Source organism: Fistularia commersonii, chromosome 11 (assembly GCF_037954325.1).
Source record: "Fistularia commersonii isolate RoL2024-O1a breed Wild chromosome 11, RoL_Fcom_v1.0, whole genome shotgun sequence".
Taxonomy (NCBI): Eukaryota; Metazoa; Chordata; class Actinopteri; order Syngnathiformes; family Fistulariidae; genus Fistularia; species Fistularia commersonii.
The window spans coordinates 5,838,555-5,864,540 of NC_141294.1; the positions used below are offsets into that span (position 1 = coordinate 5,838,555).

A 25,986-nucleotide genomic window follows, 5' to 3' on the forward strand; every position below is an offset into this window, starting at 1 on the left:
GTTGTTCACAATAACTTTTTTTTTTTGCAACTTTTAACGTTGTAAATTCATTACATTTATTCAAAGTCCCAAACAGAAAGAAATACCGTTTAAAGTTTTCCATCTGAACCCTCCAGCTCCTGTTGCTTCCAAAGCAGAAGCCCGCAAGCAAAGTATCACCATAACATCAGTAAGAAGTTACTTCTGAAGTGAATCCCTGATCCGACAGGAGGAATGGACACATTCACCACAATCCAATAAACCTAATTTGTAATAATTAAATCCCTAACTTTTCAGTTGTGTTTATATTGTAGAGACATTACAGATTTCATGGTGTTCAGTTTTCCACATTAGAATATACTTGACTATATTGACAAATTTCGACAAGGCGCAATTACATCATAGGAATCATGTTATATTGATTTTGTGCCGGGGACAAGTTTTTTTCTGACTCCTTCGGTGTCTTTTCTTATGGAGTAATGACACTCTACATTTCCTTTAAAACATCACCCGCATCTCTCATCTCTGACCGACATTGACTTTCACTGTGTTGAATGTCAGCCAAGTATGTGTGCGGCGTGATTTATTTATTTATCTACAAATCGATACAACATACTAGCGCTGTATACTTAGGGGCCAAGGAAAGATTAAAAGATTAAATGGAAACAGTGGAGGGTTAGTGCCAGTGGCGCAAAAAGTAGTAGGTGGAACATCGTAGAGGTCAGGACCGCACAATTAATTTAACGTCTTCGGAACACGATATACAAATCACAGGAGATGCATTTGTTGACCAAACTCATGATGTTATACTGCTACACTCAAACAAATCAATCGAAGTGCCTCCATCACTGCTTTTTCTTTAACCCAAAATCTGTCCGCTGGGAAGCACACTTTAAACATTTTTGACAAAATCCCCTCTTCGGGCCAGTCGGATTTTTCCTCGGCTGTTTCACGCTGCAGCCGATGAGTCAACTCTCCCGCTCTCAGCTCATTCGGGGTCGCCGCTGACACGAGTTTCACTGTCCACCGTTAAGAATCGTAACGACGGTCCGATCCTGCGTCTCTTAGATTTATTTTTTTACTATTTAGGGGAATTCTTGCACCACTCGTGAAGATGGAATAAGTGTTTTGTCAACTTTGTGCATGGTGTGTCTCAGCCTTAGACATATACTGTTGTGTCATTGACAACATGATTCAATCATACTTCTATTACAGGACTGTTTCAGAAAATTAGAATATTGTGATAAAGCTCTTTATCTTCTGTAATGCAATTACAAAAACAAAAATGTCATACGTTCGGGATCCATTACAAATCAACTGAAATATTGCAAGCCTTTTATTATTTTAATATTGCTGATTATGGCTTAAATCTTAAGAAAACTCAAAAAGCCTATCTCAAAATATTAAAATATCATGAAAAAGTAATTTTTGTTTTTTTCATTGCATTACAGAAGATAAAGAACGTTATCACAATATTCTAATTTTCTGAGACAGTCCTGTGTAGAAGGTGAACATTTACACGTACACGCATGCTAAAAAAATACACATTCAAGCACATATACACGGCTATTTTTCAGCGCTTGTAAATGAGTGGCGTTCCTCTTTAGAAGATGAAAAAAGAGGGTATTTATGTACAATAACGCATGTCTTTGTGGATGTCACACAGCGGTATTTTTATTTCTCAAGTCTGTGTTCACCATCACCCGCTCGGCCGTTTGACTGGCTCGGTAATCCAAAAAGCCGATGCCTCTTTAACCTTTGCACCTCGACGTTTACATTTTTTTCCCCAATGTCAATCTTGATTACGAATCAAATAAATACCCTTTATGTTCTTCTTTAACTGACTCAATCTTTCATGTTAGTAATAGACTGGATCTTTCATGTTAGTAATGCTTGCCTGAATATTTTTGCTTTGCACTGGTGTTTCTCATCAGCACATACCCTGTTTGACTCATTGCTAAATACAGCTGAGCAGCTCTCTGCTTTGTCCATTTATCCTCAACGATCCTTTGCTTGTCTTGAAACGTCCTTAGCGTGTTATCTTATCTCCCACTGTCATGAAAACCCGAGTTACTTTGATCAAAGGAAATAGCACCGGATGGCTGAAAGAAGGACAAGATGTCTGCAGGTTTGTTTCTTTTCAACAGTTGTTTTAACTCAAGTGTCGTAGAGAGTATGTAAAGTCCTCTGAATATTGACAGGGCACATTTTTAACATTCGCTCTCTTACACATGTCGTCTGCCCTTTAATCGAGACCACACACATGCAAACAAACACACACAAGCAGACACTCTTTCAAAATGAAAATATGAATTCTTACTAGATACATAACAATTCTTTACAAATAATTATCAGCATTTTCTTTTCACAGAGCCAAATATCACACAATATTTGAGAAAAAGAAAAAAAAAGTTCAATATTCTCTGCACTAACCACCAACTGAGAAGATTATGTGACTTTTTTTTCTTTTTTTACATGATTTAGTTTTATAGGTTTCTTTCCACTGAACTACGCATACATTTGTCAGCACTGGAAATGCAGAAACCCCAAGCCTCTCTTCCTTCTCTCTCAGCACATTCCTTCTGACTGCACGCCAAGTGGCAGATCTGATGAAGGGCACAGGTGGGATTGTGAAAAATTGTGTATTTAATCTTTCAACTGAACCCACAGGCACCATATTCATTATTAGTCAATGTAAAGCCTACAATTAAACATCAAATCTTGGCCAAGGTGACTTACTTGCAAGTTCAGGAGGTGCTAACAGCAAGAGAGGAAAATCTAAGAGCACAGCTGCCAAATCTTTCACTTGTGAATCGCCTGGAACACTCTTCAGCCCCGAAACAGGCCGGAGAGCACCGTTATTGGCAGTCTCTTTCATCAAATCAGTCTCTCGTGACTGAATCACCTCATGAGAGCTATATTTTTAAAATATTAACGCATCAGTCATAGAGATGGTTTCAAAGAAGAATAGAGTTGCACGAGGTGTCCTGTCTTCCTTTTCTTTTATCCATTCCTATTAGTCGCCTGGTGACTTGCGAGACATCGGTTTCACATCCCGCAGGAAGGCCTCTGTCCCGAACTCAGCTGAGCACAGAGACACTGAGATGCTATTTCATCATGAGATGATTTTTCTGGATGCGTCCATGTATAGCTCCTGGCTATTAATCTCACAGATGTTTGGACATTAACAACAGCACATCCATTACCCGCTCGCTGTTTATGCCTGTGGACTGTGCGGATTGTCTTCCCGTGTTTCCCGTGAGGAGGCCTTGAACAGTATCATGCTGTACTTGTCCTAAACGTGTCCTCGTGTGATCTCGGCCGTACGGACCAATATGGCTTCAAAGAGCGAGGCACTGATGTAATTACACCATGGCTAGATCCTTAGCTCCGTTTTGCCATGTAAAATATTTACTTAGGTCAGTTGTAATCATAGTCATTGGGGAGGACACCGGTCTACACACAGTCTACCATGCCCTGAAACTCTCATCGGCTCGTCAGATTTTCATGACGGTCGAACGAGTGAGAACTTCCAAACATAATATCTAGATAGAATTTGGTGTTCCTCTGTAAAGAAGTGCAACCCATCATTTAACCCTGCACTCAAGTTATTGTTTTTTTTATATCATATAATACTGTATATAGAGCTATTTCCTGTTTAATACCCTGTAATATGCAAAAAACTATACACAACATACTAAAGATATCATTATATGTTATAGAGCAAACAAAAAGGAAGCCCATTTCCTCATTTGAACCGAACCGAAAATGACCTGAAATGTAGCTTTTCCCATCCATAGAGGTGTGGCTGCCGCTGAATTGCTTGCTCCTCTCTGGATATGTTGAAGTTTACAGGCAGGAGTCCAAGACGGCACTATGGCGAGACCTCAACTGCTGTACCACCCTGTGTGTTCCCCAACCCGTCCGTGTCATCCGGCCTGTAGTGCAATGACAGCTGCGCCTTCACTTTCTCTGTGATTTTAACCTCAGAATTCAACCATAAATCGGGTTCCCATTTGAGGGGAAAAAAAAAAATCATGCCGTGCTGATGTAACCCCTAATTACAATTGATGTATTTCCATGGATTTGTATTTTGCACTGCAGACTATTCACATGGAAGGAAAATGGTAATAGTTTTTATTTTGCCAAATGTTGTCCAGTCTTATAAATGGATTTTCAATACAAAAAAAGACCACTTCTTTTTTAAGATCAAAATATATTTTTTTTTTACGGGATCGTCAATTTTTAGTCCAAAAACATAAAAGAAATTACTTCAGTGAAGTCACGGTGCTTTCAAATCTAACAATTTGAAAATTACATGTTTTTGTGTAAACTGAACTGTTATGCTGTGTAGCATTTTCCCTTTGTCTTTTTTCCAGTTTTTTTGTGATCCTTTTCATGCTTTGACAATCTATATACTCTAAATCACCGACAACCTGGCCTGTAAACTGACTGAAAACGTTTAATTGAGTTATTCCCATGATTGTTCTTACATAGTGGAAATCTAAATCCACGTTTAGTCAAAGGAGAGGAGAAGGCGCGCTCGGAAGCAGAGACAGAAGTGGAAAGGCAAGAGTCTGGGACTGAGAGTAGGGACTTTGAATACCGGGACTATGACAGGAAAAGGTAGAGAGTTGGTCGACATGATGCAGAGAAGGAAGGTGGATATATTGTGTGTCCAGGAGACCAGGTGGAAAGGTAGTAAGGCTAGAAGCTTGGGAGCAGGTTTTAAGTTGTACTAACACGTTACTGACAAAAAGAGAAATGGAATGGGAGTTATCTTGAACGAGGAGTTTGTCAGGAACGTTCTGAAGGTGAAAAGAATGTCAGATAGACGTATGAGTCTGAAATTGAAAATTGAAGGTGCAATGCTCAATGTTGTTAGTGGCTATGCCCCACAGGTGGGATGTGAATTTGAAGAGAATGAGAAGTTCTGGAATGAGTTAGGTGAAGTGATGCAGAATGTCCCCAGAGATGAGAGAATGGTAATTGGTGCAGACTTCAATGGAGATTTTGGTGAAGGCAATAGAGGGGATGAAGAAGTGATGGGCGGATTTGGTATCCAGGATAGGAATGCAGAGGGACAGATGGTGGTAGATTTTGCAAAAAGGATGGAAATGGCTGGAACAGGAACATATGGTAACTTAGAAGAGCAGAGGTAGGAGCACCAGGTAGACTACATCTTGTATAGACGAGGTAACCTGAAGGAGATCAGTGACTGCAAAGTAGTTGTAGGTGAGAGTGTAGCCAAACAGAAAAGGCTGGTGGTTTGTAGAATGACTCTGGTGACAAGGAAGATCAAGAGGACAAAGGCAGAGCAGAGGACAAAGTGGTGGAAGCTGAAAAGGGAGGAGGGTTGTATAGTTTTCAGGGAGGAGTTGAGAAAGGGTCTGGGTGGTCAGGGAGAGCTTCCAGAAGATTGGACAACAACAGCTAGTGTTATCAGGGAGACAGGTAGAAGAGTACTTGGTTTGTCATCTGGAAGGAAAGTTGATAAGGAGACTTGGTGGTGGAATGAGGAAGTGCAGGAGTACATACAGAGAAAGCAAAAAAGAAGTGGGATACTGAGAGGACTGAAGAGAACAGACAGGAGTACAGAGAGATACAATGTGAGACAAAGATAGAAGTAGTAAAGGCAAAACAAAGGGTGTACGATGACCTGTATGCTCGGCTGAACACTAAGAGGGACAGAACAATCCATACAGGTTGGTGAAACAGAGAGATAATGATGGAAAGGATGTACAACAGGTCCGGGTGATTAAGGATAGAGAGGGAAATGTATTGACAGATGCCAGGAGAGTGATGGGAAGATGGAAAAAGCTGATGAATGTTGAAAATGAAAGAGAGGCTAGGGTAGAAAAGGTGACTATTGCAGACCACAAAGTAGCAGAGATTAGTAAAAGTGAAGTGAGGACAGCATTGAAGAGGATGAAGAATGGAAAGGCAGTTGGTGCTGATGATATCCCTGTGGAGGTGTGTAAGTGTCTAGGAGAGGCAGTGGTAGATTTTCTGACTAGATTATTCAACAGGATCTTAGAGAGTGAGAAGATGCCTGAAGTGTGGAGCTGAAGTGTGATGGTGCCTATCTTTAAGAACAAGGGGGATGTGCAGAATTGCTCATCCTCCTGCTCATCCCCCTGCAATACCAGAGAGGAGCTCTGGTATTACATGAGGAAGTCTGGAGTGGCAGAGAAGTATATTAGACTGGTGCAGGACATGTATGCTAGCTGTGAGACAGTGGTGCGGTGTGCTGTAGGGGTAACAGAGAAGTTCCAGGTGGAGGTGGGACTCCATCAGGGATCAGCTCTGAGCCCCTTCTTGTTTGCAGTGGTGATGGACAGGCTGACAGATGAGGTTAGACAGGAATCTCCATGGACCATGATGTTTCTAGATGACATTGTGATCTGTAGTGACAGCAGAAACAGGTAGAGGAAAATCTAGATAGGTGGAGGTATGCTCTGGAAAGGAGAGGAATGAAAGTTAGTCGCAACAAGACAGATTATATGTGTTTGAATGAGAGGAACTCGGGTGGAATGGTGAGGCTACAGGGAGTGGAGCTAAAGAAGCTCGAAGATTTCAGGTACTTGAGATCAACAGTCCAGAGCAATGGAGAGTGTGGAAAAGAGGTGAAGAGACGGGTCCAAGCTGGTTGGAATGGGTGGAGAAAAGTGTCAGGGGTACTATGTGATAGAAGACTATCAGCCAGAATGAAAGGAAAGGTGTACAAGACAGTAGTGAGACCAGCGATGCTGTATGGCCTAGAAACAGTTATGATGACCAAAAGACAGAAGGGAGAGCTAGAGGTCGCAGAGATGAAGATGTTGAGGTTCTCTTTGGGAGTGACCAGGACGGATAGGATCAGGAATGACTCTATCAGAGGAACGGCACCTGTTAGATGTTTTGGAGAGATTGTCAGAGAAGCCAGACTGAGATGGTTCGGTCATGTACAAAGGAAGGATAGTGAATATATTGGTAGACGGAATTGGAGCTGCCAGGCAGGAGGTCTTGAGATTTATGGACGTAGTGAGAGAGGATATGAAGGTAGCTGGTGTGAAAGAGGAGGATAGGGAGAATAGGGTTAGATGGAGAAAGTTGATTCGCTGTGGCGACCCCTGAAGGGAAAAGACAAATGAAGAAGAAGAAGAAGTTTATTCTTTAACCCCGTATGCAGATATTTCCAAATGTTGTCAACCTTAAAATACACAAATTATCTTTTTGTGCAAATGTGTTTTTGTTAAAGAATTTAGATTTTTATGATAACAGTACCCCTTGATTTGCTTTATTGTTTAAAATGCAGTTTCTCACGCATTGGTTCTAGCATAGTGACGGCATTCATATTGGAAAGGGATGAGCTGCAAGTGACAAGGCACTTCCAAGCTCTGTAGTTATTCGGACATGCTGCAGGGACACTCCCTCTCTGGGCAACAAGTAGTTGAGCTGGCAGTAAATCAGAATGAGGAAACCATGCTATGTATGGGTTGCTCACGGTTGTTGTCGAACAGGTTTTAACATTTAATTGGCCTGTAGAGCAACTCATTAGGATGGTAGAGTTAACATTGCAAGGATGATTGTATCTATGCATTCAAGCTACACACCCCTAAAAAGATCAAGTGCAGAAACGGAATATTGTTCTCAGTTAGAAATGCTGTAATGGAACAAATTTCCTGCTATTAGCAGTAATGTGGTAATGTATCAAATAGCATCCTTCAGCACTGGATGTGATGCATTTCAATAAACTTTCCTTTTTCTGTCCGTATTTCTGCAAATGCTTTGCCCATTCACCCAGATATTCTTGTGTCTACTCCCTTGTTTGCATTTTTTTTTTTGTGTGTACTGTGGATCCTCCTCCCTTTTCCTATATTCCTGCTCAGACATGTTCACCCGAACAGTATCTCCAATCATCTCACCTACCAGCCATCGAGTCATCAGGCTCTCCTTCACGGGAATGGCATCATGACAATATGCCGTGATGACACTACGATGTCATCGCCAGCTGTTAATGCTGTTAATGCTTCCTGTTATTTTCTTCACATGCCTGCATGTAAAATAAAACCGAACGGCATTTGTCTCGCAGCGCTATGTGTACCAAAAACCTTTCAGCAACATTAATATCTGGGAGGCATGGCGCAGTCATTTTAAAATGATTCACACATTTCCTTTGGGCTACATGACTCACCCAACCCTATCATTTCGTTGCATGAAAACAAGGTGATGCTTTCACCTGTCCGAGAAGGTTAGGGTTGCACGGTTTTGGAGGAAAAGCACATTTATCCGTGGCAGGGATTTCCAAAATGGAACCCCCCGGTAAATCAAGGTGGATAGATAAATGGTGCTTGGTGAAAATAACTTTTTTAACCCTCTGCTCCAAATCCAGATTTCCACACCTCCTGGGATCTGCCGCCTTCTCCGTGACTCCTTCGCCACCACTTTAGCACACTTACCGGCCCTTGTCTTGAATAAAACCCAACCAAGTGACTAGCTTTTAAAAGGACAACAATTGGGTCCACTTGAGTACAAACTCGTGGCCCAACTAATAACTCGAGCACATGATTGTTTGGCCTTGATTATGGTAGAACAAACAGACTGGGGAACACAGTCTGAGATAAAAATGTTGTCCAGACATCTGCTTTTCAATCTCTTAGACAGCTGATAGTGAGAGCCAAACTAGACTCAGCAATATCCAACCGCAAAGAAAAGCAATGAACCAATGAAATGTTCATAGAGTTCAAGATGATTTCATACCCTCCGGAGAGCAGGCTGTGCCGTCTCAGTTAATGACATGCGACTATGTGATTCATATCCAGTGACAAACGTCATATATCTAATATTTGACTGCCTGCCTCCCACACAAGCAGGCAATTATCAATTCTTGTTCCTTGACCCTTGCCTCCCCCAAAGTCTGATCTGGGATCAGAGGGATTGCAGACGAATATCACCCACGTCATATATTTGTGACAGCGTGTGGAAGTGAGTCACAAAGGTGCAGTGACATACAGCATGACTTGAGATTCAGAATGAGATACTGTTGTGACCTGAGCATTAGTTTGAAAATCTAATTATATTAAATGTGATAAAACTGACCTTCCACCTCATGCTCATTAATCACTTGCTATTGTAATTAGAAGACAGTCTGCTTTTAGACATTTTGACTTTGAATTGTGCTCTTTTTCAGTAATGTTTTCAGCATTTTTTTTTTTGTTGTTGTTGTTGGAACACAATCTTTGGTTATCTTGATTCAAACTTAATCTGTGTTTTTTTTTTAAAGTGCTAAATTTCATTTGCATAAAATGTACTCATCTTCAAATGATACATTGGAATGCGCATGGTTTTAGTTTTGAAACACATGGAGCTCATGAAACGGCCTTCAAAACCAAAGCCTTTGTGTTGTTGTAACCACTTCACCCTGTTCCAGTTGAAAAGGTTTCTCTGACTCAAACCAATGTGCTGTCCTTATGTCTTCGAGTTAAACTTTTTTTTATTTTTAAGTTATTGTCGCACTGTGATGTTGACATTCCACGCTAAGCGAAAAGTGACGTTTCAACGGCAGTATGTTATTGAAGTTCGTCTGTTCAGCCTCTTCATTCCGACGGCAGGTGACGTATGCTTTTCAGATCTGCTTTTCAAGCCAGCATGGCACTTGATGTAGGTCAGATAAGATTTCCTTATTCAGCTTTGTAAGACATCCTTTGTAAAAGTCTTTCACCCAAAACCATAGCATACTTCATAAGTATGACAGTACAATATGAGTTTGACAGTAAAAAAAAAAAAATACTCCTTAAATATACAGCCAGTCATATATGTAATGACAGATTCATGGTGGAAACACTTAAATTGCAATTGGAGAAGCATCTCTTCTGCGGGAGGAAAGGCAAAACCAGCTATAGAAAGAAGGAAATGTGTCAAGTGGGACACACATGCGAATGGAACAGCATCCCAGTAATATAAGGATGCGTTGTCTTGGGCCAGGCCGGTGGGAAAACAGCCTGTTCTAATCATATGCCGATGTTTTCTGCTCTTCACTGAAGCCAAAGTTGTAAATGACTTGATAGACATGATGCTCCCAACATGGTGCTAATAATTCTATTTGTCCATTCTGCTTACGGTGCAAATGCAACTTAAAGATACAGCAATGATATTAAATGGAAAACCATGAGAGAAAGAAAATCACCCCAAAAATTATAGTACCACAGTGAGAATTAAATTAAGATACGACGGAGTTTCACATGCAGTTCGATCACATGGCCTTAATCATCTGATGCAAGAAATAAAAATGTAATCACACGATCACATGTTTATTTGGTGCCTTGATGGGGAATACAGTTCTGTATAAGGATCTCTCAGGAGACAATCTAAAGTCCCAACTCAGCATTTTTGCTGGCACAGAAAGTGATAGAAAGGGAAGGCAAGAAGTTGAAGTGTGGTGAGCGTGAAAAGCAAAAGTCAACCCTCAAAAGCGTGAGTCAGTGCAGCCAACAATGTCTGCTTTTTCCTCAAATGGGTGCTGTTATATCCACTTATTTTTAGACTGTGTCCGCAGAGCTGCTTATTGCCTGTTACTGAATATATTTTGGTCATGGTTCTGCTAGTGCTAGTGTGACATCTCACTTATGAGCTTATTTGTCCTCAAATAACATTTTAAACCTTTAGGGTTCTTTCCATTGCTCTTATTTGGTCATTTTTGGTTTACATGTGTCCTAATATGCATTATGTAAATTTTGTATTTAGTCTTTATGTCGAGCTCTATCTATTCCTAGCACAAATTTAGGGTGTGTAGGAGCGAATACCAGCACAAGGACTTGCAGTTCAATGTAGCACATATGAAAAAGGTTTGTTACTACTAAGCACTCCAGTTGATGCTGCTCTTCTTTACAGATATTCCTAAAACCAACTTGTGTTTATTGAAACGTAAATCTCTTGGACTCATCTTGGACTTCAGGGGTCAAAAAATGGAAAGTCTTAAGAAGAGCCCTCTCAGATTTACTACCGAAAATCAAGTCGTGTTATCAACAAGGGTTAGCGTTATTTGTTTATCATGGGGGTAAAAAAAAAGCAAATATTCACTGAGTAATGTGTGGGAAGTGCAATAAGAAGTAGTAAAATAATTCAAAGGAAATAATTAAATCCTTATATTTCTTATGTATGCTTTACAGTTTTGATCGTTAGGCTGCTCGAGACCAGTGGTGTCTTACCATTTCTGATCTTCACATCTGGAAATAAAAATCATCAAAAATGTAACTGCTGCAGACCACCGCCCTTTAATTCATGTCTGCTCATGCCTGTTGTGGGAAAAGATGGAGAATAACAGACTTTACACACACACTACCAGTTTAGTAGATAATATAAGCCTTCAATCTTATTTATTTTATGGGATGGCTCATGTTTCCTTGGCAAAACCTTGCTCAATTCCATGAACAGAAATTAAATCATTTTGTTAAGACCTTGGATGGAGTGCGAACAATAAAGCAGTCAGGCAGTGTGGAAGTCTGCGGTCTTAGATTGCCCTGAACACCATAAAATGACTGTCAATTTTAATTAATCCCAAAATAATATGCTTCTAGTTAGTCTGAGCTTTGCAGTTAACAGTAAGCGATTCTCTCGTGGTTTGTAAACAACTAAACTAGATGCTACACATGCGCCGGTGTTTGCCAAAGCAGAGCTTTCTCATCTATTGAGTAAAAGGAAGTTACCGGTTTAGTTGAAACACTCATTCCTCCCACTCTTCCTTCCCTGCGTGCACTTATCTGTCTTCATCGGCGCACGATCGTAACCTCATATCGTTTCGCGAGTCCCTTGGCTGTCTCATTTCACAGGCCCCCAGAGGGCTGGGCTTCATCGACTGCAGGCATCCTCCATTGTTATTTCTTGATGAATATTTAAGCCGTTATTGTATCATGTCAGCTATTACCATGTCATTGTTAACGCCGCTATTGCTATTAGCATGAGATAACTTGTGCCTGCCCCTCCCAACCCTCCTACCCGCCATCTCTATCACACTCGCTTTCTGTCTCTCTGTCCTTCTCTCCATCTTTTTTTACCCCGACCGGTCTAGACAGAGCGCCGCTCGTATTGAATTCGGGTCCGTCCAAGGTTTCTTTACCGGTAAAATACAGTTTTCTTCACCGCTGTTGCCAAGTGCTTGCTCATGAGGGAGAATGTTGGGTTTCTGTAAATCATTTTAAAGATTGTGGTTAAGACCTGCTCTACATTGAAAGTGTCATCAGCCAACTCAGTTGTGATTTGGTGCTACGTAAATAAAATCTGACGTGACTTGATAATAATACTCTCGCCCTCTCTTTCTTTTTCTTGCTCTCTTACTCTTACACACACACACGCACACATGCACAAACACACACACATGCACAAACACACGTGTTTGTTGGCTTGTGAAATTTACATAAGCACCACTGCATTGGCTGATGACTCATAAGGAGTGTAGGATTCGCACATACATGACAATGTAATCTGAATAAAAAGCGCGACCCCCTGCAGTTACCTGGTCTTGTTGCACACTGGTTGAAAATATTCAACACATGGACCAGATTTAGCTCAAGAAAAGCAAGTGAGACATATTGCTGGCACTGATGTTTTCAGATTCAAGTTCTGTCCTTCACAAAACATGTCATGTCAGGTCTATTAGGGAAACCGATGTGAAGCACAATTTATGCTTCAACTAGTTCACTGTCTCTAGGGCTTTGTTTTTGGTATGAAGGATACATTTTCCCAGTCTTTCTTGACAATAATGAGTGCACACCATTCCTCTCAACTCTGATAGTTCCAGTGCCCTGATGTATAGAGCAGCAAATATCTCTTAGTCATTAAAGATACCCATAGGGCATAAACTCGTGAACTGTTGCACAAGGTCTATGAGAACAGCAAAGAATCGAATCTAATTGGCCTCCTCGTCCCTCGGAGCAACCACAATGCAAGTGTGAACTAAGTCCTATTCAGGAGTTTGTGTAAAATAAAAACATTCGGAATTATCCAACTTTGACATACGGTAAGGGCAGCAGCTTGTCTTGAAGCGTTTACATGAGTTTGTAATCAGCGTATTTGTTTGAGGTAATGGTAAGTAAAATAAGAACAAAAGACATTCAAATCCAAAATTATTATCCAGTAGTTTCGGTCAATATATGTTACTAGAAAGACCTTCAACTTGCCAATGTGTTGTTTATGTTCTTGTAAACTCATTTCTAAGGCTTAATCCAAATCAGATACTGTTGTTATTGTTCCTTTGGTAGGATTGGCTATTTCTTGTCGGACAGGCCTGTTCAAGGAATGAAAGTATTTAAAAGAATTGTTAAAGATTGTATGAACAAATGTTTTTTTTTGTTTGATGTTTTTTTTGATTAGACATTTCTGAACTGTGGCAATTAATGCACACACTGGAGCACAACGAGATCCACCGTCGCATCATGGCTAAGATTTTTCTACTTCAATTAGAGATAAAATACAACAAATTAGATTTGCTGTCACTCTTTCAAACAAGATAACTGCTTCCAGGGAAGGGGTAGAAACCTGAAATCCAAGTTCTTTTATAAAAGAACAACTAAGTATCATCTGTGAGTCGGGCTATTACTTCCAAAAGTGGCTTTTTACTTCGTGACCACTTTATTGTGCAGCAATTTTTTTTGGCAAAATTTAGTGAAAATGGGAATACTCAGAAACAGAGAAAATGCACAACAGATAGGAATAGCACAATTTTTAATAGACCACATTGAATTGGTATAAACAAATAACGTTGCCAGACAAAGCTTGCTGGACAGAGCTTAAAGGCCCACAAGGTACGTATGATCGAAAACAACAGTAACATCAAAAGGTCAAAGGATTGATTGTGGCGTGTGTGATTTTTTTGACAGTCTTTTTTTTCTCATTTATAAAGACGGCGCTCTCTAGAAGCATCCGGGGATGAACAAGGCAAAAGGTGTCACCTGTGCCAAACGGCTTTGCTTTGCAAAGCACTCAGGATTTATAAATATTTTCGCCCTTTGAGTTTGTGTTGCCTTTTTATTGTTGTCGTCAGACAGACATCTGTTTCTGAGGAGATTCTTTCCATAATGTTACGCTTCAAGAAAACTTGTATCTCCAAGTGGAAAAACAAGTACTTTTTTACTTTAATACGAACGATTGACCTACTGCAGCTATTTTGCGGTCGCTGAGTGTTCTTGTTCAGTATTGTTGTGAATCCAAAAATGTTTTTTTGCTTGTTTTTTTTCTGACTCCTTATTTATCATTTAAGCATAAAACATTTGAAAATAGAACCCAGGTTTAAAAAAATAGTTATACTTTAAGATGTGGTGTTATTGATGCGGTATCTCAGTAACGTGGGACAATGCATCATACTGGCAATTTTGCGGGTAAACTCCCCTTTAGAACCCTCTCCTGGTCCTGCACAAACCAATTTTTCTCTAGCTTGATGTCATTTTATTGTAGAGATGGTTTATTTGCCTGGCTCTTCACTGCTTTCCTTGCAGTGCCAATGCAATGTTTACACGTTGCTCAGCCTTTTCAGCATCCTGTTAGCATTTTGCACGCTTTAACTTGTTCATCTTCCATCTTTCTTTTCGATCAAGCAACCGTCGCTGTTCTCTGGTTGACATGCTGCTCTCGGGGTCGGGCCAGAGGGTTGACCCTGGTCACCACGATTTCAGTTACATTGTGTATTTTCTTTACTGTTGCTCTTGGTACCCAAAGTGCAAAATTGCACTTCTAACTTCAAGCATCATCTCGTATGACTCACTGACCTGATCAAGAACCGTCTTCACGGCATGTGTGTTGAATATGCCTCATGCCTTTACTTGACGGTTAACAATAGGAAGGAAAATGATGTGACGCATGAGCGTTCCACCGTCTCACTCCATGTATCTTGAACCTGCGATGTGAACAAATCTGAACAAATTGAGTTCAAACTTTGCACTTAATTAACCAAACAATTCCCTCATCCAAGCTCTGTCCAATCATGGTTACAGACACATGCGCAAATGTGCCAACACGCACAGACACATGCAGATGTTTAGTCAACAACTTCCCATTTTTGGCAGTCTGGTTTCCACTCGTCACAGTGACCCGCCAATCCTCCTTTCATAGAAAACCTCCTCTTTGGCTTTGACAGACTGTGTAATTATGTCAAAGATGCTGTCAGCTTCCTTCGCAAGATGCCTCTAAAACATTTACACTCAGCAAAGGTACATATTAGTGTCCCACACCTCACAACATTCACATACACATGCTCACACACTCACATAAACTTTACAGTAAACCTCAGCCTCGAGCCAGCGCTGGTAAGCCTGCATCCTGCCATGCCCTCCCCACCACAGGCAGGCTCAAACAACCTTGGAAACACTGCCGCTGCGCAAAAAGAGCATTCCCTAAATTCTGTCTTTATGGGAAAGCCTCATGTGTTGGTCCTGGGTTGGTCCAATCACCCAGTTAACACCAGCAGAGCCCTAATGATTTGTCAAAGCTAAAATGTTAGCAAGTCAGATACCATTGTATTGCATGGATGCCCGTTAGTCCTCACACACCAGCTCTTCGTAGCGCGGATATCGCGTACGATAAATTGTCTTAAAAGACTTTCGTGGCGATTAGTATGAAAAGTTGAATTTTCCCTTACAGTTAATGTGGAACCTGAAGATGGACCTCATGGCCAGGGCCGTATCTCCCTCCACTGTGCTTAAGAGACTTGCTTCACAGCTGAGCTTCAAAGAATGACATGCTATGCAGGGATCTGAACTAAGCTGAATATGCTTTCAGTTATGGCCACATTCTCGTCACAGTGAGCTTTTCGCTAATTTGATAGTAAAACACAAGATATCCTCTTGCATGTGCCTGAACTCAAGTCTTCAAACCTTGCAATCGGCAGACAAATTTACACTTCTGTATTTGGTATCCTCAACCGAATGAATGTGATTTTGTTGTTTTGTTTTCTTTGGCTTCCTGGAGAATTGGAGCAACGTGTGGCGGTCCACACATTTTCTTTTAATTTGCCCCGGAGACATGGTTTCTTCCTGAGTCCAAGCTAGTTAAATGCCCAAACATTTCACAGATGCCTGGCGATATCAAAGACCTTGTTCTGCATCAACCGAACAAGGTCGTGAGAGATACAGAATCTGGACACAGCCTGTTTTGAACAAATTTTATCTTGTCATTCTATCCATGTTAGAGGTGTAGGAATTTGAACTAGCACTCAGACTTCCAGTACCCCGGTGGCATTCCTGGACACGGAGTTTCATGTGAGAACAAATCTAGAAATACCCTCGGAGATGGTTGACCCTCCGAGGTCAATCGCCAACTTGAAAATCGGCTACTACATGTTTGTTAACGTCCAAATGAACACATCTCAAAACAATGATATTGCAGAAACTACAGGCGTTTCCTATTTGAATTGTTTCTTCCCTGAACTTTACAAGAGGGTTCGTAAAAATTAAGCCTGTAACACGCACACACGTCCGCAAACGGACAAAAGGCATCGAAAGTTTCGCTTCCCAGATCGTAGTAATACTTCCCTTTGGATGTTGACATTGAGGGCTGCATAACAGTAATTGCACTTTTGCCCTCGAAATGTACACACACAAACTTTGGAAGATAAAAGAGAGTTGCCTAAGAGAAAATGGTGCTCACATGGAAATTATTTGTTTAGTCATTTATTGTGCATTAGGGTCTAATTTGATCTGCATTGCCTGTAATAAAATCTAATAGATATCATGTAATAATTTTCTTACGTACACAAGACTTCCAGAACAAAGTCATTAGAGCCAAAGTGTATTTCATACAGGTTTTTATGATCCTTGTCCTCAGCGAGAGCATCAGCCCAGCGACTGTACCGTACAGTCTCACACTTCATGACAAACATCTGGTGATTGTTTCTGCAGCTTCAGCATCTTGTTTTGCTTTTGGACACTGAAAAGCATAGCTGTTTTATTTTGTCAAGCCAAATGGAGAAAATGTTTGTGTCTTGGTGGGTTTTCACTCTGCCAGACCTCATCATTGCCCTCGGAAAAGACTGAAAAATAGCTTCAATTAATTTTGGGGATCATGATCCCCCTTCAAAGGAGTTTGGTTTTGCTGATACTGAAACAGGAATGCATCCTGAATATGTCTACAACAAACTGTAGCGTGTGTTTTACAGCCCAAATGTGTTTTTATAGACCTTTGAGCAGAGGTGAACGAGTGGGCATTGATGCCACACTGAGGAATTCCGGGATGAAATGGCCACATTGTAGCTACTCATCTGGTTCCCATGTCTTCTGGAGAGCCAGTAAAAAAAAAAAAGAAGGGCAGAATTTTTGGCAAGCCAAAAAACTTTGAACTGTCTCCATCAATTACTGCACTGGACTTGGAAGACGCCGCTTGCCACTATGAATACTATTTATACTTATTGCCACTTTTTCCTTTTTTTTTTTCCACGCCATATCTGCCAGACGGTAAGACAAACAAACAGTGCGAAAGCTCAGTATGGCTCGGACGTGACTGAATGTTCTTTTTCCTCAGATCACTTATGTAACGTGAGAAAATCTGAAAGTCATTAGGATGATCAGAGAGCAAACAATTGTGGTGTGGCATCATCAGGTTGGTTCTTACTCACTAAACACCCTCCTGGATGCCTGGTGACAGAACAAGATGGATGATTTGTCTCCGAATCCAGCCGAGGTGCCCCCCTGCAAGCAATTTATGCCTGACATTTGCCTGATGGCTCACTTGGTCTACAGAGTAAAACAACGGAGATCCAAGCACCCCTGTTGTTTTATTAAGCTAACGACAAAGGAAAAGCTGTTAGAAAGGCCTACAAACTCAGCACATCATTAGTCCAGACCACAATCCTTTGAAGTGATAATATCCCTAAGCTGTGAAATTTTCTTGATGACACTAGCAACTTTTATTCTCCTTAGTAAAAGAAAATTGTTCCAAATTTGCAAGTGTTCAACTGATGCCCTTGCACTTTGGTCATTGTCTAGTCAAATGTGTTCTATTGCCCTTGCAGACTTGTTGTTTGGATGGGCAACATTGTAGCTGAATTTATATCCTCAGGCATGGGGGGGTCTTCTGTCACTGAACATTCCTCAGCTAAGTAATTTGTCTTTTTAAATGCACAGCTCAATGGGAGGTTCCTGCTATCTCTGACTCTGCATCAATTTTTTTACATTTTATGTTCATTCTCTTTCCTTATATTTGTTGGTCCCTCTCAGACTTTACAATCTCTCCAAATGCGGAGAAGCATCCATCCTCAACAAGTTATTGCATGAGAACATTCCCTTGCCTGCGTTAGCATTAAACTGTCCATCAGTCTGCACAAAGTGCCTGTAGGTTGTTAGACCAACAAACAGCGATAGGCCAAATGTATCTTTACCGTCCTGATAAGGTTGTACATGTACAGCCTTACTACACTGTAAGGTTATTTCAGTGTTTGGATAGAATCAACAGATGGAGAGAAGATGTCTTTTCATGGGAGGTCTGTGGAGGTTTTAGATGGCTTTTACCCAGCGAAGGTGAGTCAGTCCAAAGTGGATCTAAGCCCGCATAGTGCTGGCTTCGATTCACCACAATCATTTGTGTCTTTCAAGTCTACAAAGATTTAGTATATCATACTTTGAAGGTAGGTTCTGGGTGAGGCATTGATTTAAATGCATGACAAGTCAGTGCAAAATATGTACATCTGGAGTCAACAACTCAACTTGGCACCTGTGATAAATCTCATTCTTAATGCTACATTTCCATACCAACATACATTTAATTCTTTTCTTCAATCAATTTAATCAGCTTCATCCCTTCTTTTAATACATGACAGCTGCCTTTACAAAGTTCTGAGGCAGCCCTCCTCCCTAGCGTTACCTAATGCGGGTCACGGCAGAGAGGCCTGGCACTTTTATAAGAAAGAGAAAGCCTCTTTAAGTATAGTGTTCATAGAAATATATATCCAGAATGTGATTTCTACACATGAATGTGTGTGTGTGTGTGTGTGTGTGCTTCTGTGTTTCCAAGCAGCAAAGCAGAGGCTGACGTCAAGCACTGTCCTTGGGTCTGGATGTGTTTACTGCTGTGTGAAGTGTCTTTTCTGGCCAACGGTGATGCAGCCCCTGGGTCTGGAAAATGCTGCTGCATGTGTGTGAGGCCACACCAACATGCCAAGCAAGTAAAACATGCACTGCCACCAGCCTTGTAGGGTATTGCAGCGATGCTTAAGTAGGTGCATGCAGAAATAGAAACACAAAGCTTCAGACACACTCACACACTTTCATACCCTGCATCAGATGAAGTGCTAGACACACAGTCATAAACATCCAATTACCACCAAGACTTTGTTTATATGCTGATTATTAGGAGAGAGAATTTTTTTCTTGACTGCTGAAACTCTGTTGGATAGATGGCAAGACTGCACATAAAAAGGGATTTTTATACAGCTGAATGTTCTTCATAATTACCCACTCTATTGTATTACACTTTATGTCATACCACATGGTCTTTCACTCCTGCATAGCTTCTCCAGGTAATATAACGCCAAGATTGCGAATGCATTCCAGGTCAAGCTATTGGAGATGGTTCCTCTCTAGATAGCAAGGAAAACAAAGTAAGGCAGCAGTTACAAAGCTTGTGAGACCTGTAATCCTCAATATTCTTCGTATAATCTTCGGCCACTATCCAGGCAATTTCTGTGTGTGAGTGTGTATGTGCGTGTTTGTCTTCCGCCGCACATTGTTCTCATTCCTGTGTTTGCCTTTATCTTATAGTCCCTTGTTAAGTAATTTTGCTGTTTGGTTTCCTACGGTTTAAGTCCATCTTCCAGCTAGTGTGTTCAAGGAAGCCTCAAGAATTTTCTTCATCAATAATATGATCATTTGCCACCGCGATAATTAGTTAACGAACAATGAACATAAACCTTGCAAGCAAAAATAGTTTTCCTTTCATATAAAAGACAAAAAAACAATTCATTTCAAAAGATATTGTCTGTGTGATCTGTGTACAATAAAAATATAATTGTGGGTAGTAATAAAGATTTATTCCTTATTTACATATGTGGTATGGTAAGCTTATCCAATGTGACATAAAGTTGTCAATCTTAACGTTAAAATATGTCGGAGAAAAACGTCGATAAACGAACAATATCTGCTTAAGTTTCAAAAATGTCCATCTGGTTACCATCGAGCTGGAAGTATATAAAGCAACCGCATTGTTTGAGATAGCGCTTAATGCAGCTTGTTTGAGCATCATGCATATTGTTTACAGGAATTTCCATGCTGCATATAGGGACTCGAAAGTTCAAAATTTTAAATCCAACAGTTGAACCTAACCAACATATTTTCATATTTCTGGCAACAAAGCACCAAGTCTTTACTTAATGTGTCACACGCAATAAACCCTTGAAAGTTCATCTGCCACTTCTTGTGCTATCACAGAAATGCTGATGGGTTGAAACGGCAGTAACCGCAGGGTGCAAACGTTTTCCATACTTCCTGCGGCTCTGAAAGACTCTCGAGTCCTTTAAAGGGATGTTTGGGGTTTGCCATGGCAGTTTCTGGTCAAATAGAAGTGGCTTCGCTCAACCCACGTACAGCTGGAATTCTATGGATGATGTATAGTCGACCCACTCCACTTTCAAACATTTTTGCGTTGGCATGCAAAAGATGCATCTCTTGCAAAGGTTTACTTGAGCGCCCCTCCTGTAACCCCTTCTATAGCATGAGTCTTATTGTGATCTGGTTTGATTCCCTGCTCATATTTCAGTCTTAAAGCCATAATTCACATTCTAATTGTTGGTTGTGCATCCATAATTTGGAAAAAGAAATAGTGAATTGGAACCAGAGAATCTATGTTTTCTAACTAAAATCCAATTTACGTGTGTCTTTTGGTTGGTGTAATATACTTTTTGAAGACACGCTTACTTGGTTCAACTTGAATGGAAGTATCATATTCAAAAAGCAACATATGATTAGATCTTGTAGAACTACTTTTGAATAATAAAAGATACCTAAAAGACCAGGATGCAGCAAAAAAAAAAAGCCAAACTACAAACCTCTCAAGATGAGTAAAACTGAAAAAAGGAAATGTACACGGCAAGAACGAAAATTATTACACCCATGACATACAACAAGAAACAATTGGAAACGTGAAGAAAAGCCCGGACGCTGAGTTACATAGAAAATGTCTCTTCACAGCAAACATTTGCCTCGTCAACACATTCGTAGCACAGGCGGAATTAATGGTTATATAAGTGCAATAATGCACTCGCTGATATTTCAGCGGTGTAATTAATGGAAGGGAGCCATTGTTAATTTTATAGTGAACACCTGTGGCCCTCATAGTTCGACAGGTCAAGGTGAGAAGGGGGGTCGATGTGTTGGGAAAAGGGAGGGGAAACGGTTTCTTTGTTTGCCGGTAGAATTAAAACGCTGGTTAAGGCTGCAAATGAAATTGAAGCATTGAAAACAATGGCGTCGCAGCGGTATCATCCGCTGGTTGGTGTTTCGCTGCGAGGAGTAAGTCGTCCTTCTTTTCTTCCAAATGAAGAGATGGTTTCACAATTTCCCGCAGAATGGGATCTGATCTAGGAGGTAATTGGCCAAGTGCATTATGGTTAATGTAGGGTTTTTCTTGTGACTTAGAAAAATAAATGCACTTCTTTGTGGGTTTCTTTTGTTGTTGTTTTGTTTTATGATTTGCTGGTTTTGGTCATATGCCGCCAATTGATCAAGATCTGCACCTCCGCACCCCAACAGTACCCGGTTTTAAGAAAATACCACATTTGAAATGGAAATACCACCTCATTGTTCTAAAAATAGGACCATAAAGATTAAGAGTTAAGTGAATCTGATTTTCAAATTAACTAAAGGTATACTAAATCACTTGTACACAGCCATGGAAATCTGAATGCTTTTTCAGATTTGTGGTCAGTTTTGTGACATTTACTTCATGATTATTCTTCCACCACTTTTTACCTCCCCGCCTCTTAAAAAATCTATTTCATGCTATCACTCATTCTCTTTGCCTCAATTTCATAAATACGCTTATTTTTCTCCAGCTGTCTTACTTCATTTTGTTTGTGGTCTGGCATGTCCATTGCTATTTACTGTCACTTATTCTTTAAGAGGCCAGCTGTATTTACTGCCTCTCAGACCGCAGGAACTGATATTTCAAACCCCAAAGTGAATAAATTATGGTCAATAAGATGTTTGTAAATTCTAAAGCAGGAGACTACATTTTTTTTTATTCATGTTCCACATGTTACTCCGATTTAACAAATACAAAGACAGAAAGCAGAGTTGGGGGAGACCAGGGAAACTCCATTGCTACTTATTAGGATAATGCACGGAGGTGTTTCCATAATGGCTGCAGAACCACAGCAGAAGACAATGTGATACGTGATATGTCCGTATTATTTATAAATGCGTTTAGTGCTCTGGCAAATGTTCCAACCACCACAGTACCATGAGGCTAAAACTTGTTTTTTACGGTCGATGTTATTCCTCGATTCACATTCGGAATAAATTACTTCTGCAGAATACAAATGACCTTGGGTGTTGTTAGTGAAAAATTACAGTTGAGTCAAAGCAAATAAAATAAGGAAATCACATTCATAAACTTGTCCGCTGGAAACAAAGTCATTTTCACTGCGCAGATATTTGGTTTGCACATCGTGCAAGAGAAGCCCCGCAGAGGCCGATTTGTCTGTTAGCGGAGCAGATGGCATGCAGTCCTCAATTGGACTCTTAATGCCAGGTCTTCAGAGCCCAGGGAGCCGGTCTGCTGAGTAGCTAATGGTTCCTCACTCTTACCATCACCTCACCGCTCGGCTTCTGGGAAACCCTTGCTCGGAAAAAGTGGGTGAAATGCCTGTTCCGATTTGATTCATTCGCTCTCCGGTGGCTCAAATTGCTGCATGATCGCCTCTCCCGCTCTGGTTTTATAACCAGCTGCTGCGGAAGGTAAGCCTTTCTTCTCATTCACCCTGCATTTGCATAAAGATAATGTTTGACTTCACTTTCTGTGAGAGTTTCAATATGGATATGTCACATTCCTACTTCTGTACAGACCACTGACAACAGCTATGGGCAATTTTTTAAGCTGATATTCGAAATGTAAATATTTCTTATACCCTCTCCAAAATGTTCTGTACTCTGTAAATCTTTCCAAATGACCGGCCTTTAAGATGAATGTAATTCATGGATTACAACCAGCAAAATGTCATCCAGCACCGCACCGACACCGGGGACTTAGCTGCATGTAGCAGGAACATGCAGGGTAGCAACATAAAAATCGGTCAGACCAGTCCTATTAAATTGTTCCTGGACAACCATTTGCTCTTTTATTCCCCCAGCTCTTCTTTCGCAGCTCTGCTCTCACTCACTGTCATGCATGAGCTATTCGTCCAATAGCAAATAATTTCTCTTCTTGTGAAAAGCCTTTGTTATCCTTTTCGGGGGGGGGCCAAAAAATCCCACCATAACTTGGACTTTTTTGGTAGTCTGGTGAACTTTATAGTTCATACCAAATATCGATGACAAATCTAAAATGCCGGTAATGTAATAATCGGCAACAGTTTTCAGAAGTGTCTTGTTTTATTACGTGTCACCAACACAGCCAAGGAATGGAACCTGTCAATAAAAAAAAAGGGGGGAATAATCAAATGGTGGAAGTCTGGCCTCGGTTCTCCATTTGTGTGCATGCAAATAACCCGAGGATAATTTATGCAACTTCATGTGACAGTAAATGCAGTGACCTTTCTTACCTACAATGAAATGGGCCTACAGGGAACAGCTGGCTAAACAAGCACAAAGTGACTGAGTCGGCCATCGCGGGGAGAAAAATGTGAGTTTTTGTACAGACAATGTGACCTCTGCATGATCAATCTTGCTCCACTCTTCATGAATTACATCTATTTTTTTTTTCACGTAGTTTCACCCTTCTGCCTTGTCTCTACACGCCGCATAGCTTAACTTCTGCTTTTACGGTGAATGGAGTCTCATCCCCCTCTTCTTCCTGATTTCCTCTTTAAATGCAGACAGCTGCACTTCAGCACCTCAGGGTTTAAGCTCAAGTCTAAATGTTGCCCTTTTTAACCCCAAGAGTGTGCCCTTTCTTCAGCAACTGACATCGCTATCCTTATCTCTTTTTCCCTCTTTATGAAGGAGCCTGCCCTCGACTTAATAAACAAGCTGTTTCTCCAGAGCCGCTCAGAGACTCAGGTTTGCAGAGCAGGTTTATGCAAGCTGAAACTGGAGCTGTTAGTCAAATAAAATCTAGTTTCAATCTCAAAGAGGTGTTTTTTTTACAAGCTGGAAATAACCTAATTTGTGTCTGAGAGGATGTTTTACAGAGCTCAGAATTTTGCAGCGCATTAAAAGTAGTCTGTTTTAAAAGCTTATCCTTCCCAGCGGACCAAGACGAATATCTCTTTAGTAGAGTAATACTCACCATCCGTCTGGCAGCGCACATGGAAATCTGCATCTGTCTGCTCCGGCAGCTTATGGTACGTTGTCTGTCTGGTGTCAACAAGCAGCTGCTGCTGTGTGTGGATGATCCCGTTCCCTCACCCACTCTATCATTTCTACTGTACGAAGGTTAAGGGTGATTAAACCGTGGAAGAAATAAGATTATACATCTTTTAACATCTGTTTAGCTTCGCAAGTGCTACTGGAAGACGTCACATTATCACCGGTGCTATCAAAGTGTTCACATGATTTAAGGGGGTTTGTAGCACCCATATGCACTGTGTGTTTTCCATAGTGACCGTCCAAAAACAGACGGTGCACTGTGTGCTGGAATATGTAAATAGTGTAATCTGAGGAGGAAGATGTGAAAACTGGAAGTGCAGCTCCAATGCTAAAATATGTGAAGGAGTTTTCCACTATGTTTACGAAACCCAAACACCTTTACAAGGCAACAGTGTTATACCTAAATTATATTATTCACTTTATCCCCTTTAGACGTCTTATACTCTCACACGTAAAGGACTTCATGCTGTAGGTGAACATTCCTTAATCCACTGTTGAAACTGTGCCTGTTGGGAATGTGGTAATAGCTTGACGCTGGTATTGCTGCTTTTAACTTTCTTGAGACCTGTTTATTGAAGCCAATTCACACTGACTGCCTGAGGTTAACACAACATTAAGTTGAAATACACTGATGCTTCTTGGTGACTTTGTGACGATGCAGTATGTGTTTTTTTTTTTTTTTTTTTTTTTTACTGTGTGTGTGTGTGAATGTGCATTTATCATGCACCGATATTGCACAACAGTATTAATGTACTATCCCCATCAATTCACTTACAGCTTCTTATCCACACCAGACGGCGTTTGCAGCAGACTAAGAATGGCCAGACATCCTTCTCCCCAGCAACCTGTTCCAGCTCTATCTCAGGGCCCAAGGTGTTCCCAGGCCAGAGGAAATATATAATCGTAACAGTGCTCTGGATATGTCTCTGGGCCTGCTACTATTTTAGCAGACGTTGTCAAGACAAAAAGGATCAAATGCACTCAGAATCATCAGCAAACTGGAAGGGTTGGCACGTCTCTGTGTTCCCGGGACTGTGTTGTCTAATGCAATCACCCAATTTTGGGGCAAACAGTGAAAGTAATCGGTGAAATTCCAGATAAAGCCCAAACCGGGGGCAATAATGAGCTATCGTGTTGGAAATGTACAAGTCTCCCAAGGGAGTGGACAACCAGAGACATTCCTGCTACCCGGCGTAGTAAGGGAGCGTCTGGTAGTCGACGTTTGGGATCCCGGACGCAACGGTCAGGAACGATCTGAAAAAAACAAACAAAACGAACAACACCGTCGTATCATCCAGCTGCCGTGAAAGGCATGAGGGTGGGCAAGTGGAGTTGATGTATCCCTGTATGCTGAACCCTGGCTTGTTGGATGGGCTCTACGGGCAATGAATTAAGCCGAAATATGTATTAACATCTTCAAATTCTACATTTCTCTTGCTTAGATCCTGTAATAAACCTGCCAGGTTTTCAGAAGATTTGTTGAGAGATGGATGAAAAAAGCATAAAATCCTGAACAGACAGAGAT

At 40.9% G+C, this 25,986-nt stretch overlaps 1 long non-coding RNA gene across 1 annotated transcript; it reads left to right on the forward strand.

Annotated features, from left to right (window-relative positions):
* The first annotated feature begins 22,392 nt into the window (after positions 1-22,392).
* LOC147229296 (uncharacterized) lies at positions 22,393-25,271 on the forward strand. Its single transcript, XR_015106856.1, has 3 exons — positions 22,393-22,892; positions 23,718-23,775; positions 25,239-25,271. It is a non-coding gene; the product is annotated as an uncharacterized LOC147229296 (long non-coding RNA).
* Positions 25,272-25,986: the final 715 nt, after the last annotated feature.